Source organism: Hyla sarda, chromosome 1 (assembly GCF_029499605.1).
Source record: "Hyla sarda isolate aHylSar1 chromosome 1, aHylSar1.hap1, whole genome shotgun sequence".
NCBI lineage: Eukaryota > Metazoa > Chordata > Amphibia > Anura > Hylidae > Hyla > Hyla sarda.
The window spans coordinates 227,771,507-227,788,985 of record NC_079189.1 but is presented as its reverse complement, the minus strand read 5'-3'; positions in this window follow the sequence as shown (position 1 = coordinate 227,788,985).

The following is a 17,479-nucleotide window of genomic DNA, read 5'->3' as shown; positions in this document are numbered from 1 at the left end:
GCCTGGAGCATCAAAAAAATTATGCTCTTGGACCAGGTGGTAGCAGGCTGGTATTATTAGGCTGTCAATGGCCAAAATAAATGGTCTTTGCCACCTCGGTAATACCAGGCTGCTGCTGTTTTGTTTTGTAACTGGCTAGTTATGTAACATGGGGGTATGCATTTTTTGAATAAATACATATTTTGTCTGTTACAAGCCTTATAATACAAGCTATTATCCACTCCCACAGCATAATTTTTTGATGCTCCGAGACTGACAGTACCTGGCTCCTCCCAGTATCCCTGTGCCAGTGGGTACTGATGTAATAATGGGAGAGGGCACTTAATGCTATCTGTTAAACAGCTAACACTAAGCCCCAGTTTAGTAATGAATAATGTCTATTAGATGGCTTGCACTGCTTAGCCAAACATAAGTACGACAAAAAGAAACTCACATAAGTTTTAAATACTTGAAATAAAACTTCAGAAGTCCCTCATGAACCCTTTTATTAAGTAAAAAAAAAAAAAATCATTTTCTTCTTCCTGTAAAAAAAAAAAAAGAAAATACAAAAAAGTATGGAATTTCCAACTATTCAGTGCCTAAGGCTGCCTTTTGTTGTGGCCACTGATTGGCTGGAGCTATTTCTAGTGCTCCACAGTGAGATTAGGCTCCATGACAGCAGTGGGAAAGTGAGTATCGGTTTATTTTTTTGTTTATTTTACATCAGCTTTAGCAGAATTATTAGCAAAAAAATAACTTCCTGCAATACCCCTATAAAATGTGCAAGCAGTAGTGATTGTAAATAGAAAATAGCAACTGTATAATACAAACATTCTCTCCTATTATATTTAAAAAGGAAAGACAACCCCCATGGTCACACTCTCTGGGTGCAGGGTGTGATGGCTGGAGCATACAGAAGGAGGAGTTTCAACTTGGTATGGGGTGCTCACTTCTTTGCACATCCTTAGTAGTAGTAAATATATATTTATTGGTGTTGAAAATAAAAGTTTAACTATTATTATTTAAACCTCTCTTGGTATACTGTGACACCTTAACTCCCATTACTCCCATTATAGAGGGCCTTTATTTAATATCACTAACAATATTATTTCACATTAGGTAGATAAGTATTTGTAATATTATATGAATAATTACTAAAAACAGTACTGCCATTTCTAGATAATGAAGTGCTTTAACATTAGCTATACAACATTTTCCACTCTATGAGCAAAGACTGGTGTGGAATGGATAGTGTTTTATGAAGTAGGAGTGAAATATGTACCGTGCAAACCAGTTGATGAAGTGACATAACTGACAGCATTCATGGCAGCTGGAGGTGTCCGTGGCCTAATATAGTAATGTGCCTCAGGCATACAATTAACCTTAACAGCCAGCTAAATGTATGCACTGTTGACAAACTATCCATACTCTGGCTTATGTGTCGCTGAAGCCCGATGACTGGGAAGATTTGTACCATTTCAGTAAACATCTTCTTTTATTTATGCTGTGAGAACAGACTTATTGTAATCGAGACAGAATGTAAATAATGGGAAACCATTAATAAAAGTTACATATGTTCAACAGCTTTAATTCAAGACTTGTCAAAGTTTTACGTATATGTTTTCATTGAGGACACATGGGATTAGGGAACAAGTCATAGAGTATGTCATGTTGGAGTGAAAGTCCCCTTTTCATATTTTAAACAACCAGGTCTTGCTCTATACGTTAATACACAATCAAATCATTTGCAAGCTGAGGAACATTACCAAATGTTAAAATCATATGGCAAAAATGATTTGAATTACCAACATCAATCTTATATTTAAATTTCAATGTCCTCTTTGTGACTTTGGTATTTAAGCAGAGAGGCATAAATCTCATGGTGATATGTAGGAATAAATAAAAGTGAAATGAAGATAATGAGGTCTAATAAATTTATAAAATAATAGCTGAGTACCCGGCGTTGCCCTGTTTTTCCTTCCTAATTCTTGAAGGAAGAAGCTTTTGACTTCATATCCCATCCTCATATATTGTTGTCATATCCCGTCCCCATATCCCGTCCTCATATCCCGTCATCATATCTCGATCTCATATCCTGACCTCATATCCCGTCCTTATAGCTCGACCTCCTATCCCATCCTCCTATCCCGTCCTCATATCTCGAGCTCATATCCCGTCCTCATATCCCAACCTCCAATCTTGACCTCATATCCCATCCTCATATCCCATCCTCATATCTCGACCTTCTATCCCGACCTCCTATCCCAACCTCCTATCCCGACCTCCTATCCTGTCCTCATATTCCATCCTCATATCTCGACCTCATATCCCGTCCCCATATCCCATCCTCATATCACATCCTCATATCACATCCTCATATCCCGTCCTCATATCCTGACCTCCTATCCTGTCCTTCTATCTTGACCTCATATCCCATACTCATATCTTGACCTCCTATCCCGACCTCCTATCCCGACCTTCTATCTCGACCTCATATCCTGTCCTCATATCCCATCCTCACATCCCGTCCTCATATCCCGACCTCCTATCCTGTCCTCCTATCTCAACCTCATATCACATCCTCATATCCCGTCCTCATATCCTGTCCTCCTATCTCGACCTCATATCCCGACCTTATATCCCAACCTCATATCCTGTCCTCATAGCCCAACCCCATATCCCGTCCCGATATCCCGACCCCATATCCCGTCCTGTGTTTGTGATATTGGGTGTGGCTTGAAAGCCGGACCTACACATTCACAGGAGATGCAGAGAGGAGCTTGAGGAGTAAGGTTCTGGAAGTCCCATACACTTTCATGGGACTTAAAACAAAAACCCATCTTTTATATAAGGGTGTAGGTAAGGGTTAATTTTACTATTATATATTTTTATTTGACATAAAAGTAATATGTGTACTAGGTATTATTGAAATATTTCCAGCCGTACGGAAGTTATGTGGGAACATACATTTCCCACTGATTTGCATGGGACTTTAAACAAAAACCCTGACCCTCACAAATGGGGGTAGTTAAGGGTTAAATTAACTATTCTATATTTTTAGTGGACATATAAGTAACATGTGACTAAGTATTATCAAAATATCTCCAGCCGTTTGGAAGTTATGCAGTAACATGTATTTCCCATAGACTTGTATAGGACTTTAAACAAAACCCCTGACCCTGGCAAATGGGGGTGGGTAAGGGTTAAATTACCTATCCTATGTTTGTTGTTGACATATAAGTAACATGTGTGCCAAGTTTCATGTTAATATCTTTAGCCGTTTGGACGTGATGCTGGAACATACATACAAACACTCATTCACACATTGAGTTTTATGTATATACTAGCAGAGTACATGGCGTTGCCCAGTTTTTCTATCTTGACCCCCTATCTCGACCTCCTATCTCGACCTCCTATCTCGACCTCCTATCTTGAACTCCTATCTCGACCTCCTATGCTGACTTCCTATCCCGTCCTCCTATCCCATTCTCCTATCTCGACCTCCTATCTCGACCTCCTATCCCGACCTCCTATCCCGATCTCCTATCCTGACCTCCTATCCTGACCTCTTATCCCGACCTCCTATCCCCTCCTACTATCCAGTCCTCCTATCATATCCTCCTATCTCGACCTCCTATCTCGACCTCCTATCTCGACCTCCTATCCCGACCTCCTATCCTGACCTCCTATCCCGTCCTCCTATCTTGACCCCTCACAAATGGGGGTAGTTAAGGGTTAAATTAACTATCCTATATTTTAAGTGGACATATAAGTAACATGTGATGAAGTTTTATCAAAATATTTCCAGCCGTTTGGAAGTTATGCAGGCATTGCCCGTTTTTTCTATATTGACCTCCTATCTCGACCTCCTATCTAGATCTCCTATCTCGGCCTCCTATCCTGTTCTATCTCGACCTCCTATCTCGACCTCCTATCCCGACCTCCTATCCCAACCTCTTATCGTTACCTCCTATCCCTTCCTCCTATCCCGTCCTCCTATCTCGTCCTCCTATCTCGACCTCCTATCCCGATCTCCTATCCACACCTCCTATCTCGACCTCCTATCCCAATCTCATATCCCGTCCTCATATCCCGCCCTCCTATCCCGTCCTCCTATCCCGTTCTCCTATCTCAACCTCCTATCCTGACCTCCTATCTCGACCTCCTATCCCGCCCTCATATCCCATCCTCTTATCATGTCCTACTAACTCATCCTCCTATCATGACCTCCTATCTCAACCTCTTATCCCGACCTCCTATCCTGACCTCCCATCCCGACCTCCTATCCCAACCTCTTATCGTTACCTCCTATCCCTTCCTCCTATCCCGTCCTCCTATCTCGTCCTCCTATCTCGACCTCCTATCCCGATCTCCTATCCACAGCTCCTATCTCGACCTCCTATCCTGTCCTCCTATCCCGACCTCTTATCTCGACCTCCTATCCCAATCTCATATCCCGTCCTCATATCCCGCCCTCCTATCCTGTCCTCCTATCTTGACCTCCTATCTCGACCTCCTATCTCGACCTCCTGTCCCGATCTCCTATCCCGTCCTCCTATCCCGTTCTCCTATCTCAACCTCCTATCCTGACCTCCTATCTCGACCTCCTATCCCGCCCTCATATCCCATCCTCTTATCCTGTCCTCCTAACTCATCCTCCTATCCTGACCTCCTATCTCAACCTCTTATCCCGACCTCCTATCCTGACCTCCCATCCCAACCTCCCATCCCATCCTCATATCCCGACCTGTAATATGTGTACCAGGTATTGAAATATCTCCAGCCATACGAAAGTTATGTGGGAACATACATTGGAAACCAAAACCAACAAAACCCACGTGCGACAAACAGGATGCGACATAATAATAAATACCAGGGGAAAAAAAGCAGTTGGGTAAGAAAGCAAGATAGACTTACAACCCAATTTTCTAAGTAAATGAGGGCCATTGAGTTATATATATATATATATATATATATATATATATATATATAATATAATATATATATATATTTATATATAGCAAGACAGGAGAGCTCACAGTATATGCAATGTCTTTCTTTACTGAAAATCATAATAGTGAAACAGTTAAAACATTTATCTCACATGAGAGAAAAAACTTGTATGAACATAGGTACACCCTAAGGTGCTGTGCACATATTATCCAATTAGGTAGCACCCAAGGTAATAAAGGTGTTGATCCACAGGTGCTATTCCTCTTTCTTTACTCCTCTGCAGATAACTAACTGTGCTCTGTGTTTCTTCTGTCACACATGATTTTTTTCCTTTTATTTCTACACTTATTGTTATTATTATGGTTTAACCATTCATTGTCTAATATCCCCCTTTTTATTTCTCTATATATTTCTCTATTTTCATCTCTTTGTGCTAGCCATTTTCCTCATGAGCCCCTCTTCTATTAGAATTTAACCTCCGCTTATTGCTTTCGCCGGCTCCTCTGCATTTTTTCCCGCTATCACCATCTGTATACTCCGCCAGTGGTCCACGCGCACAGTCCTCCATCTTCTCTGTAACTCGTGCGAACTCCCGTATCTCGCGTGACTTGGCCAGTTGGTGATCACCTGGCCGTTCCCACCTCCCGCTCTGACAGATGCGGCATTCATCCTGTCAGAGCGGACCTCCTCTCAGCGCTGCTCCCATCACGCCTATTACAATTCCCCTGACTAACAATTTTTTTGTACTAGACTGCTCCCTAGTGTACTTTTCAGGACATTGCAGTCAACTTTACTGTACTAGATAAACATTTATGTAAAAAATCTATAGATATTTTCTATCAGTATCTACAATTCCATAGTCATAGACTATATTATATATACTGTCCTCATTTAATTGTATTACCACATTTAATTGTATTATCTATTTCATTCATATATATATATATATATATATATATATATATATATATATATATAAAATTATAAAAAAAAAATTTCATTTATTATATTCAATATGTCTTCTGAACAATCTCAGAGTAATCTCATGTAAGGAGACCAGATACAAAAAAGAGTGGACCAGACTGTATCCAGGTCTTTGCAAAATGCATTAAATAGTGCCATGACAACCATGCATGAGTATATGGCTAAATCCGTCACTATGACAATTTCACAGATGATGTCCCATAAAGCTCATCAATCCCAAGTTTAAGCCAAAAAAAAGTCTCTAAAAAAAAGGCATATGGATAACAACGACCTTCCAGTTACCAAACATAAAAGACCCAATTATGGGGATGAAGGTCAGTACAATATTGACGGCCCATCTCATAGTGATGACCATAATACAGATGCCTACATGTCCCATCCAGAACCCTTTACCTGTGAGGAGCAAATAAGTAATCGGGTTAAAAAAAGCCTCTAACTATCATGAGCGACCTGCTTACACTGAGGACTCTGACCTTAACGACTCAGATGATAACTCCGTTTATTCGGACTATGATGGCCAAATTTACATTCCTGAAGAATCAGAGGGAGACGATACAAATTTTGGTGACTCCTCTACTGAGGTGTCAGGTATTCTTGAGAGTCAAGGCATCCCATTTTTTGACCCCTCCCAAATAAAACATCCCAGGTTGGGAGAATACACACCCAATCTTTTAGTTGAAAAATGTATAAGTTATTGGATTAAAAAGACACAAAATATTTAACTGGCTGAATGCCCTAGACCCACCATATCGTTGAATGCCGCCCAGACCCCCGAACTAGATCTGATTTTAATTACATATCTTCAAAAATCAGGTAAAAACCCCAAAAAGGGCATTAACCACACTTTTAAACTGTGTCAGGACAAATTTTTAGCCCTATTGGGTCCCATTTCAAAAATTCAAGATTTTCTGAGGAAGCTGTTAATTACGGCAATGCCATTGACTTCCACACCCTCAGGGGTTGGGCTTAAGGGGCCATGTGTATTTTTGAGAATGTTAATCAATCCTCCCAGTTAGCCCATTTGGCTTCTTCAGATCCATCATCCCCTACCGAAGGTCTCGTCTTTGGGGATCAGTTTATAAAGGAGATCTCAAAATATGTAGGATTATTCTCTTTGTTGGATAAGGCCCAATCATCCCTTAAAAAGGTCTTCTCCAACAAGGTTTTTTCAAGGTCCGGAAAAAGTAGGGGCTGTTTTTCTGGCCGAGGCTCCCAATACAGAACTCAACAATGAGGAACGTACCATCAAGACAGACCCTCGCACACTGTATCCACCACCCAAGCTCCACCCTTCTTCCCCTATCGTTGACGCCCTTGAAGGGTGAGAGGACAGAGAAGCTTCACTCGCTCCAGACCAGCAGATAAGTCTACCATCTTTACATTCTTCCCTTCTTCCAGTGGGCGGACGTCTCCTACATTTTCCCCTGAATTGGGAATTAATATCCTCCAACCATTGGATTCTGGACATTGTGAAAGGTTATCAAATAGAATTCCTTTCTCTATCTTATCAGGAATATCTTCCTCATCCCATACAATTTTCCAAGGAAGATCAAATACTAGTGAATCTAGAAATAGAGGATCTTTGTTCCAAAAATGCTATATTCCAAGTTCCTTTGGACTCAGCAGGTTTCATCAGCAACCTCTTCTTGGTTAAAAAAAAAGAAAAAGAAAAGCGGAGGATTCAGACCAGTGATAAACCTAAAAATATTAAACAATTTTGTACGCTACGAACATTTCAAGATGGAAGGCATCCATCTCTTAAGAGATCTATTGTTGCCAGAAGATTGGCTTGTAAAAATAGATTTAAAAGATGCCTATTTAACAGTCCCTATCCATCCTTCTTCCCAAGCTTTTCTCCAATTTCTTTGGAACAACAAAAAATGGCAATTCAATTGCCTTCCATTTGGCCTTTCCTCAGCCCCTTGGTGTTTCACCAAATTGATGAAGCCGAAAGTGGCTGTTCTTCATTCACAATTTCGTTCTGGACGATATCCTCATCATGGCCAAATCTCAACATATGGCTTATCTTCATATGAATTGGACTCTCTCACTTTTAGTCTACTTAGGCTTCCTGATCAACTACGACAGATGCATTCTTATTCCTTCCAAAGAATTAGAATTTCTGTGATTTCTCATCAATACCCATACAACTCTTCTAAGTCTTCCCTCCAAAAAACTAAAAACTATCCAGAAGGAAATTTGATCTATTCTCAACAAGGATCTTATTTCATTACAGTCTATAGCTCGTATAGCAGGCCTCCTTTCAGCTTCTATACAAGCAATATTTCCAGCCCCATTACAAAACAGGGCCCTCCAACACTTAAAAATTCAACATCTGAGAGAAGGATTGCAATATTCAGAAGAAATCCCCCTGCCCCTAGAAGCCAAGGAAGAATTTCTTTGGTAGCTTCATCACATTCAGGAATGGAATGGCAAAGCAATTTTTCATTCTAATCCTGATCTGATTAGGGAATCAGATGCAATCTTGATCAGTTGGGGAGCTCGATGTGGGTCCCTTTCCACAGGAGGCAAATGGCCTCCATCAGAAGCTTGACTACATATAAATTGTCTGGAGCTCCTGGCAGGCTTCTTTGCTCTTTGGAGTTTCGTGAAAGATTCTTCAAATTGCTTTGTCATTCTCTGCTTAGACAACATTTTGGCTGCCCAATAAATCGTTTAGGAGGAACGAAATCGGAAATTCTTGCCAACATTGCCAAAGATCTTTGGCATTTCTGTGTGGACAGAAATATTACCTTAAGAGCAGAATATCTTTCAGGTCTCTCCAATACAGTAGCAGACTGAAATTCCAGATACCTCACAGATTCAAGCGATTGGAAACTAGACCCTTGGATATTTCAAGAAATAAATCTCCTCTGGGGACCCCTTCACTTAGATATTTTCGCCTCCCGCCTCAATCATTAACTGCCACGGTTCTTCGGTTGGCGTCCCGATCCGGAAGCCCTGGGAGTGGATGCTTTTCTTCAGAACTGGCCAACAAAAACTCTATATGATTTTCCCCCGTTTACTCTAATCCCCAGAGTCCTCTTACAAGTATGCATTCAGAAGGCGTCCATAGTCCTGATCCCTCTTTGGTGGATGTCCCAATAATGGTTCCCACACATTCTCAGAATGTTGATAGATTACCCCAGAATTCTTCCTCATCATCCAAATCTATTGCTAAACCCGTTAGGGAACCCTCATCCTTTGATCCTCTCGCGTCAACTTCTGCTGGTTGCTTGGTTAATATTGGGTCAATCACTTTTGACTCAGAAATTTCTCAATCAACTAGAAATATCCTTGCAGAAGCCTGGGTTCCGGGTACCAGAACTGCTTACCGATCAACCTGGAAACTTTGTGCTGATTGGTGCAGTCAACGGAACTTGGATCCCATTCATGCACCTATTCCCCACATCCTAAATTATCTTTCCGCATCTTTTGATTCAGGGAAAGCTTACCACACTCTGAACCTTTACATATCTGCCATTTCTTTTTACCATGCTTCTATAGACTCTACCAGTAGGTAGACATCCCATCATATGTAAACTTCTTAAAGGTTTTTCTTTCAGTCGCCCTCCCTTATCAAAATATACATCCACATGGGACGTTAACCTTCTTCTTAATCTTTTCTCTTCTTGGGAAAATAACGATTCTTTACTTCTCAAACTTCTAACCTTCAAACTTACATCTCTTCTCTGCCTTATTTTCATCAAACAGGTATCAGATGTAAAAGCTTTAGATGCATCTCGTAGACAATATTCTCCTCAGGGAGTTTTATTCTCTATACATAGATGCACCAAGTCTAATTTACATCAGGTCTTCTACCCTTCTTTACCGCATAATGATAAACTTTGCGTGGTCCGTTGTCAACAATCTTACGAATCCAGAACTGAATCTCTACGCCATCCATCTTGTCCTCAACTCCTCATTTCTTACTGCAGACCTCATCTCCCTGTGTCTTTTGCCACTTTAGCTAGATGGATTAGGCAATCCATGACTCTAGCTAATATAGATACTTCTATGTTTAGTGCCCATTCAACTAGAGGTGCTGTCTCCACCAAACTCATTCAATCAGGAGGTTCTCTGTCAGATTTACTTAAAGCTGCAAACTAGTCATCAGAATCCACTTTTAAATCTTTATATTTATATTGCATTATTTGGAGCTTTAAACTTGCATATAATGCAAGGACTGCTGTCTTGATATAAAATTGAAGATGTTCCTATCCTAGGTGACGGAAAATATAGATTTTATGAAAGAGCATTATCACTCCCATTTATTCCACCCTTATAAAGATTTTTTGCCTCTTCTCTATATTTTTTCAGCTTATCGACTTCTTCAGATCTGGAATCAGCATGGCTTTCCGTTCAAGACTCTTTGCCTAGATTGACATCTTCCCGTTCTTTCAAGTTGTTCCTGTTTATCAAGTCTTCATCATTACAGGTCTGAAACAATGGATCCCACAAACTCTCTTATCCTTGTTACAGATAGTTTCAGTTTTACTATTTCGAATTTACTAGAAGTTACATATTATCGTAAAGAAAGAGGAATAGCACCTGTGGATCAGCACCTTTATTACCTTAGGTGCTACCTAATTGGATAATATGTGCAAAGCACCTTAGGGTGTACCTATGTTCATACAAGTTTTTTCTCTCATGTGTGATAAATGTTTTAACTGTTTCACTGCTATGATTTTCAGTAAAGAAAGATATTGCATATAATGCTAGCTTCCTGTCTTTCATAAAATCTATATTTTTCATCACCTAGGATAGGAAAATCTTCAATTAAATATCTGGTTCCTGAACTTCTTTCCAGTTGTACCTATGGATTTGACATTAAAACTCAATGGTTTACTTTTGTCGCATGGCAAAAGCCCAAAATAGTTCGATTACACATATCTTAATAAAGGACTCTCCATATAGATAAAGCGGGACTGTCAGCAGCAAAACAGGGATGTAAACAATTACATGACTAGATAACGCTACAGATTCTGGGCAGCCTTGTTGTTTATGTGTAAATGAGGCTCAAGTACCCAGGAGGTATTGCCCTGTATGGCAAGAGCTCAAAGATGTCCGGTCCATGTCCATTTTATCTAGTGACTATTGGTCAATCAGGGTAGGTGGATGCAAGTGGGTTAGGGATTATTCCCCTGCATGGCAAGAGCCCAGAGAAAAACACAGCCCAGCTTCTCTTATTTACTACCTTTACTAAACATAAAGACTTTTAGGTTACATAGTTACATAGGAGGGCATTCTATTGTAGGTGTAGGTGAAGCATGTTTTTAATACCTTCTTTGTGTGCTGGTAATGTGAAAGAGCACCACATTTATTAAATCGTCGCAGGGTGTTTGATTGCAGGTACACATTTTCTGAAATTTCATTTTTCACATACACTAAAAAGCTAAGCTAAATCTGAACTGGTGTACTTATGAGACTGATGCCCATTTCCTCATACTTGGAGAAAAAAAATTCCGTCCCGACTTCATATCTGACAATCAGAATAAATCCCTTGATCAATGTTCTGTCCCTATTAATTTATTATCCATAACTTGTAATGTTATTACTCTCCTGAATCACCTCCAGGCCTCTTTTGAACTCTTTAATTGTGTTCACTATGACCATTTCCTCTGGGAGAGAGTTCCATAGTCTCACTGCTCTTACAGTAAAGAATCCTGTCTGTGCTCGTGTAGAAACATTCTTTCCTTCAGATGTAGAGGTTTCCCCCTTGTTATAGATACATTCCTGGGTATAAATAGATCATGGGAGAGATCTCTGTAAGGTTCCCTGATATATTTATACATAGTTATTAGGTCTCACCTTAGCCTTCTTTTTTCTAAACTAAATAACCCTATTTCTGATAATCTTTCTGGGTACTGTAGTCCTCCTATTCCCCGTATTACCCTGGTTGTCTGTCTTTAAACCCTCTCCAGCTGCACTATATCTTTCTTGTACATTTGTGCCCAGTACTGTACATAGTATTCTATGTGTGGTCTGACTAGTGATTTGTACAGCGGTATAATTTTTGGGTGATGAGTGCTGTTCCTTGTTACACCCAGCTATAGCGCTATAACAAGGAGTTTCTAACGGGCAGAACTTCAGAAAAATGAAATGTAAACATGTAAGCAAAGCAGTAGGTATCAGCTCAAACCTTGTGGCCTGTCCGTGACACAGACCAGTGCGGACTACACTGGAGATTTGAGATGAGCCAACTTTAGAAAAATTCGATTTGGCCGATTTGTTGAATTTTCCGAAAAAAAATAGTTTCAAGTCGAATTTATTTGCGGCAAATCTATATTAAAAAAGGCTATTCTGGCCTACAGAGAGCCTCAATAGGGGGTGTAGAACACTTTGCTGTGTTCTAATACGCATACGGAGTGTGCTGGGGTAGTAAAATAATACTGTTATTCAGAATGACATACAGATTACAGGCAACGCTCTTAGAATCACCTCCACAGAGCGACACAATGACAGAACCTGGAGGTGGCATCAGTATGAGGAGACTATATAGTGGCTGAATGACACAGCGTGGAGGTGTTGACAGCATGAGGAGACCATATAGTGGCTGAATGACACAGCGTGGAGGTGTTGGCAGCATGAGGAGACCATATAGTGGCTGAATGACAGCTTGGATGTGGCTGAAGCATGAGGAAACCATATAGTGGCTGAATGACACAGCGTGGAGGTGTTGGCAGCATGAGGAGACCATATTGTGGATAAATGACACAGCGTGGAGGTGTTAGCAGCATGAGGTGACCATATAGTTTCTGAATGACACAGTTTGGAGCTGGCAGCAGTATGAGTAGAGACTAGGGTTCACATTCCCTAAGATTAAAAGATGAATTTTGAAATTTAACTTGAAGATTTATGGTAGCTAGTGCTACCATGAAAATGTTTAGACCCAGGCCCAGCAGCTTCATTAAACCATATATTGGCTAAATGACACAGCCTGGATGTGGCTGAAGCATGAGGAGACCATATAGTGGCTGAATGGCACAGGCTGGAGCTGACTGAAGTATGAAGAGACCATATAGTGGCAGAATGGAACAGCCTGGAGGTGCCTGAAGCATGAGGAGACCATATAGGGTCTGAATGACACAGCCTGGAGGTGGCTGAAGCATGAGAAGACCATATAGTGTCTTAATGACACAGCCTGGAGTTGGCAGAAGCATGAGGAGACCATTGAAATTAAAAATGTTAAAATTTAAATTTAAGATTTTGAAATTGAAATTGAGGATTTTGAAATTGAAATTTAACTCCCAAGTTTTAGTGTCCCGGGCCCGGCATGTGGGTCCAAAGGACCAAGTTTAACTAGGAGTCACATGTCACATGGCAGCACAATGACAGAGCCTGGAGGTGGCATCAGTATGAAGAGACCATATAGTGGCTGAATGACTGCCTGGAGTTTGTGACAGCATGGAGAGACCATATAGTGTCTGAATAGCACAGCCTGGAGTTGGTTGAAGCATGAGGAGACCATATAGTGTCTGAATGGTGGAGCCAGGAGTTGGCTAAAACATGAAGAGAGACCATATAGTGGCTGAAAGGCACAGCCTGGAGGTGGCTGAAGCATGAAGAGACCGTATAGTGGCTGAATTGCACAGCCTGGAGGAGGCTGAAGCATGAGGATACCATATAGTGGCTGAATGACACAGCCTGGAGGTGGCTGAAGCACGAGAAGACCATATAGTGTCTAAATGGCAGAGCCTGGAGTTGGCAGAAACATGAGGAGACCATTGAAATTTGAGATTTTGAAATTGAAATTGAGGATTTTGAAATTGAAATTTTAACTCCCAAGTTTTAGTGTCCCGGGCCCCAGCGTGTGGGTACAAAGGGTCAAATCTAACAGGGAGTCACATGTCACACGGCAGCACAATGACAGAGCCTGGAGGTGGCATCAGTATGAGGAGACCATATAGTGGCTGAATGACTGCCGGGAATTTGTGGCAGCATGGGGAGACCATATAGTGTCTGAATGGCACAGCCTGAAGTTGGCTGAAGCATGAGGAGACCATAGAGTGTCTGAATGGCACAGCCTGGAGTTGACTGAAGCATGAAGAGAGACCATATAGTGTCTGAATGGCACAGCCTGGAGGTGGCTGAGACATGAGGAGACCACATAGTGGCTGAATGAGACAGCCTGGAGGTGGCAGCAGCAGCATCGGGAGTCCAGAAAGTGACCCTAATGCAGAGGAATTTCTGAAACTGGGGACCAGCACCTTAATTATGTTTTTCAGTATCCATGGCAGCACAATGAGAGAGCCTGGAGGTGGCAGCATCAGCATGAGGAGACCATAGAACAGCATAATTAGAGAGCTTGGAGGTGGCAGCATCAGCATGAGGAGACCATAGAGCAGTACAATTAGACAGCCTGGAGGTGGAAGCATCAGCATGAGGAGACCATATGGTGACACAATGACAGAGCGTGGAGGCAGTAGCATCAGCATGAGGAGACCATAGAGCAGCACAATGAGAGAGCCTGGAGGTGGCACCATCAGCATGAGGAGACCATAGAGCAGCACAGTTAGAGAGCCTGGAGGTGGCAGCATTAGCATGAGGAGACCATATGGTTGCACAATGACAGAGCCTGGTGGTGGTAGCATCAGCATGAGGAGACCATATGGATACACAATGACAGAGCGTGGAGGTAGTAGCATTAGCATGATGAGACCATAGAGCAGCACAATGACAGAGCCTGGAGGTGGCAGCATCAGCATGAGGGCCATACCAACTGAGGATTGAGTCTGAGGAACCCACCAACTGTTGACTGGGGGTGTTGGATGTCACTTGGGCTGAAGTGGATGACCGAGTGAACTGATCAATCACGGCTACTGGGTTGCTGGTTGCGACATGACTGCTAGCTGACACCGGGAGCTCAGACCTCTCGCTGGCACACACCCCTACTCTGCTGAGACCTCTACCTGTGCCTCATGAATTTAGGCCTCTGCCACTCCTCTGTGCACGTCCTGGCACTACTCTGCCTGACATACTTATTGCGTATATACACTTCACTACGCTTAAAACAGTATTTGTCTAGAACTGCAGCAGGTGTGTACTATTGGCTGTCCTCTCACATTATCTAGGCCCTTGAGAGTTTAACAGATACAAAATAGTACACTACTTAGGTGTAGGTATGTTGTTTGCACTTATGAGGGCAGAAAAATGCGCTACAGTACGCCCAAAAAAATATTTTTTTTAAAACACCAGCCGGTGATTACTTTCCCTGGCCTTTCACATTATCTAGGTCCTTGAGAGTTTACCAGGTACAAAATAGTACACTACTTATATGAACGTATGTGGTATGCACTTATAAGGGCAGAAAAATCAGCTCCAGTACACTTAAAAAAGTATCTGAGTAAAAACACTAGCCGGTAAGTACTTTTGCCTGGACTTTCAAAGTATCTAGGCCCTTGACAGATTAACAGGTACAAAATAGTACACTACATAGGTGTAGGTATATGGTATGCACTTATGAGGGCAGAAAAAGGAGCTAAAGTACATTTAAAAAAGTATCTGAGTACAACAACAAGCCAGTGATTACTTTTGCCTGGACTTTCACAGTATCTTGGCCCTTGACATATTAACAGGTACAAAATAGTTCACCACTTAGATGTAGGTATGTGGTATGCACTTATGAGGGAAGAAAAATGTGCTACTGTACACTTCAAAAAGTATTTGAGTAAAAACACCAGCCGGCGATTACTTTTGTCTGTCATTTCACAGTATGTAGGTCCTTGACAGATTAACAAATACAAAATAGTACACCACTTATATGTAGGTATAGGGTATGCACTTATGAGGGCAGAAAAAAGCACTGCAGTATGCAAAAAAGAATTTGTCCACAACACCAGCAGTACATAATAATGCTGCAGCACACAGTCACTGTGTACTAAACACAAAATAGAAAAAAGACTCTCTCTCAAATACTATTAGGAATGGACTGCTGCCTATGGATTATACCGTCTACATTATACTTGTTGTGGAACGAAGACACATATTTGCCCTAAAAAATTATTTCTCCCTCCTCTGAAAACGTTTCTGCAGCTGAGGCAACACACAGCTCTCTGCCCCTCTCTGTAATACAATGCTGTTCACTGTGACTGAGGGGTTAATCGCTGCAGTAATAATGAACTTCTGTACAAAAACGCTGTGCTCTGTGTCCTACAAAGGGCTAAGGTGACTAATAGGTGAATTGCTGCTGCAACAAGCTTTTCTGTGTAACACACACAGCGATGTCCGTCCTATCTCTCTGCAGTGTAATGAATGATATGATGAGCCGCAATATGGCTGCCGAATATATAGGGCTGTGACATCACAGGGGTGACTGGCTGCTGATAGGCTGCATCTTGCATGTGATTCAGGGTCATCCCACCTACTTCCCTTCCCGCCTTCCTGCCTTCCCAGCGTTCCTTGCCCCATGTACTGACATGTGGATCTGTCATTTTAGATGCCCTGGAGCCTGGACTGCAGCAAATGGAGTTTAATGAAGCGATTTGTGCGAATCGTTGCAAATCAAATTTTTCATGAAATTCGTACCGAATTTGGGTTCGTCAATTCGATGCGCTCATCTCTACTGGAGATCATGCAGTGATAAGACAAAGGAATGTCCAGCCTGACAGCTTGTGAACATGATGATCTCTTTATTAGAAGCTACATGGAATCACAGGTTTGGAACACGAAAGTGACTCATTTCAGCCAATCACATTGGCCTTACTCATACCAACACTGAATAACATGAAAAACCAATATATAGGGGAAGGATAATGAGCCACATGGATTCATCTGTGTGAGACAACTTCATGTTAACAGAAGAACAAGTTATTATATTGCCACTATGAAACCCCTCAAAAATGATAATAAATATAATAATATTATGATCATAAATATCCACATATATAAACATATTAAAAGCAGTAATCATATATCATACCAAAGGCAAGTAATGCAAAAAAAAAAAAAAAACATTAAATGTGAATGACATCAGGGTGTGTTAGTAATGCAGCATTGTATATTGTCTTTTATTAAGGTCCTTTGAAAAACAGGTGTTCAGCTTGATAATCCAGTATATTTCTCTATCAAGAAGTTTTTGTTTATTATGGCCTCCCCTGAACGGGGAGGCAACTCTCTCAACCCGACTTTGTGTGGAAAACCATGATGGTGTTGCATAGTAGAAAAACTACCACCATGGTTTTCTACACAAAGTCGGGTCACCATGACCCCTAGAGTTAAAATAGGGGATGTCTCAGAGATATTTCACACCTTTTTTTTAAAAGGGTTTGTGGTGCACCCCACATACTGTCCCAGACACATGTTGCAGGAAAAAAATATATAACACAGTTCGTGTTGTAATTAATAAACTGTTTTAGGGTAAGTTCACACTAGAGATGAGCGAATCCAAGCTGACGAACCCGAATTTCAGGAAATATTCAATCGCAACGAATGCGAATATCGTCACGATTCTATTGCGGGAATCGCTTCATTAAACTCCATCTACTGCGGTCCAGGCTCCAGGGCATCTAAAATGGCGGATCCACATGTCCACATTTTCTGTCCTCATAAGTACATGCTACAT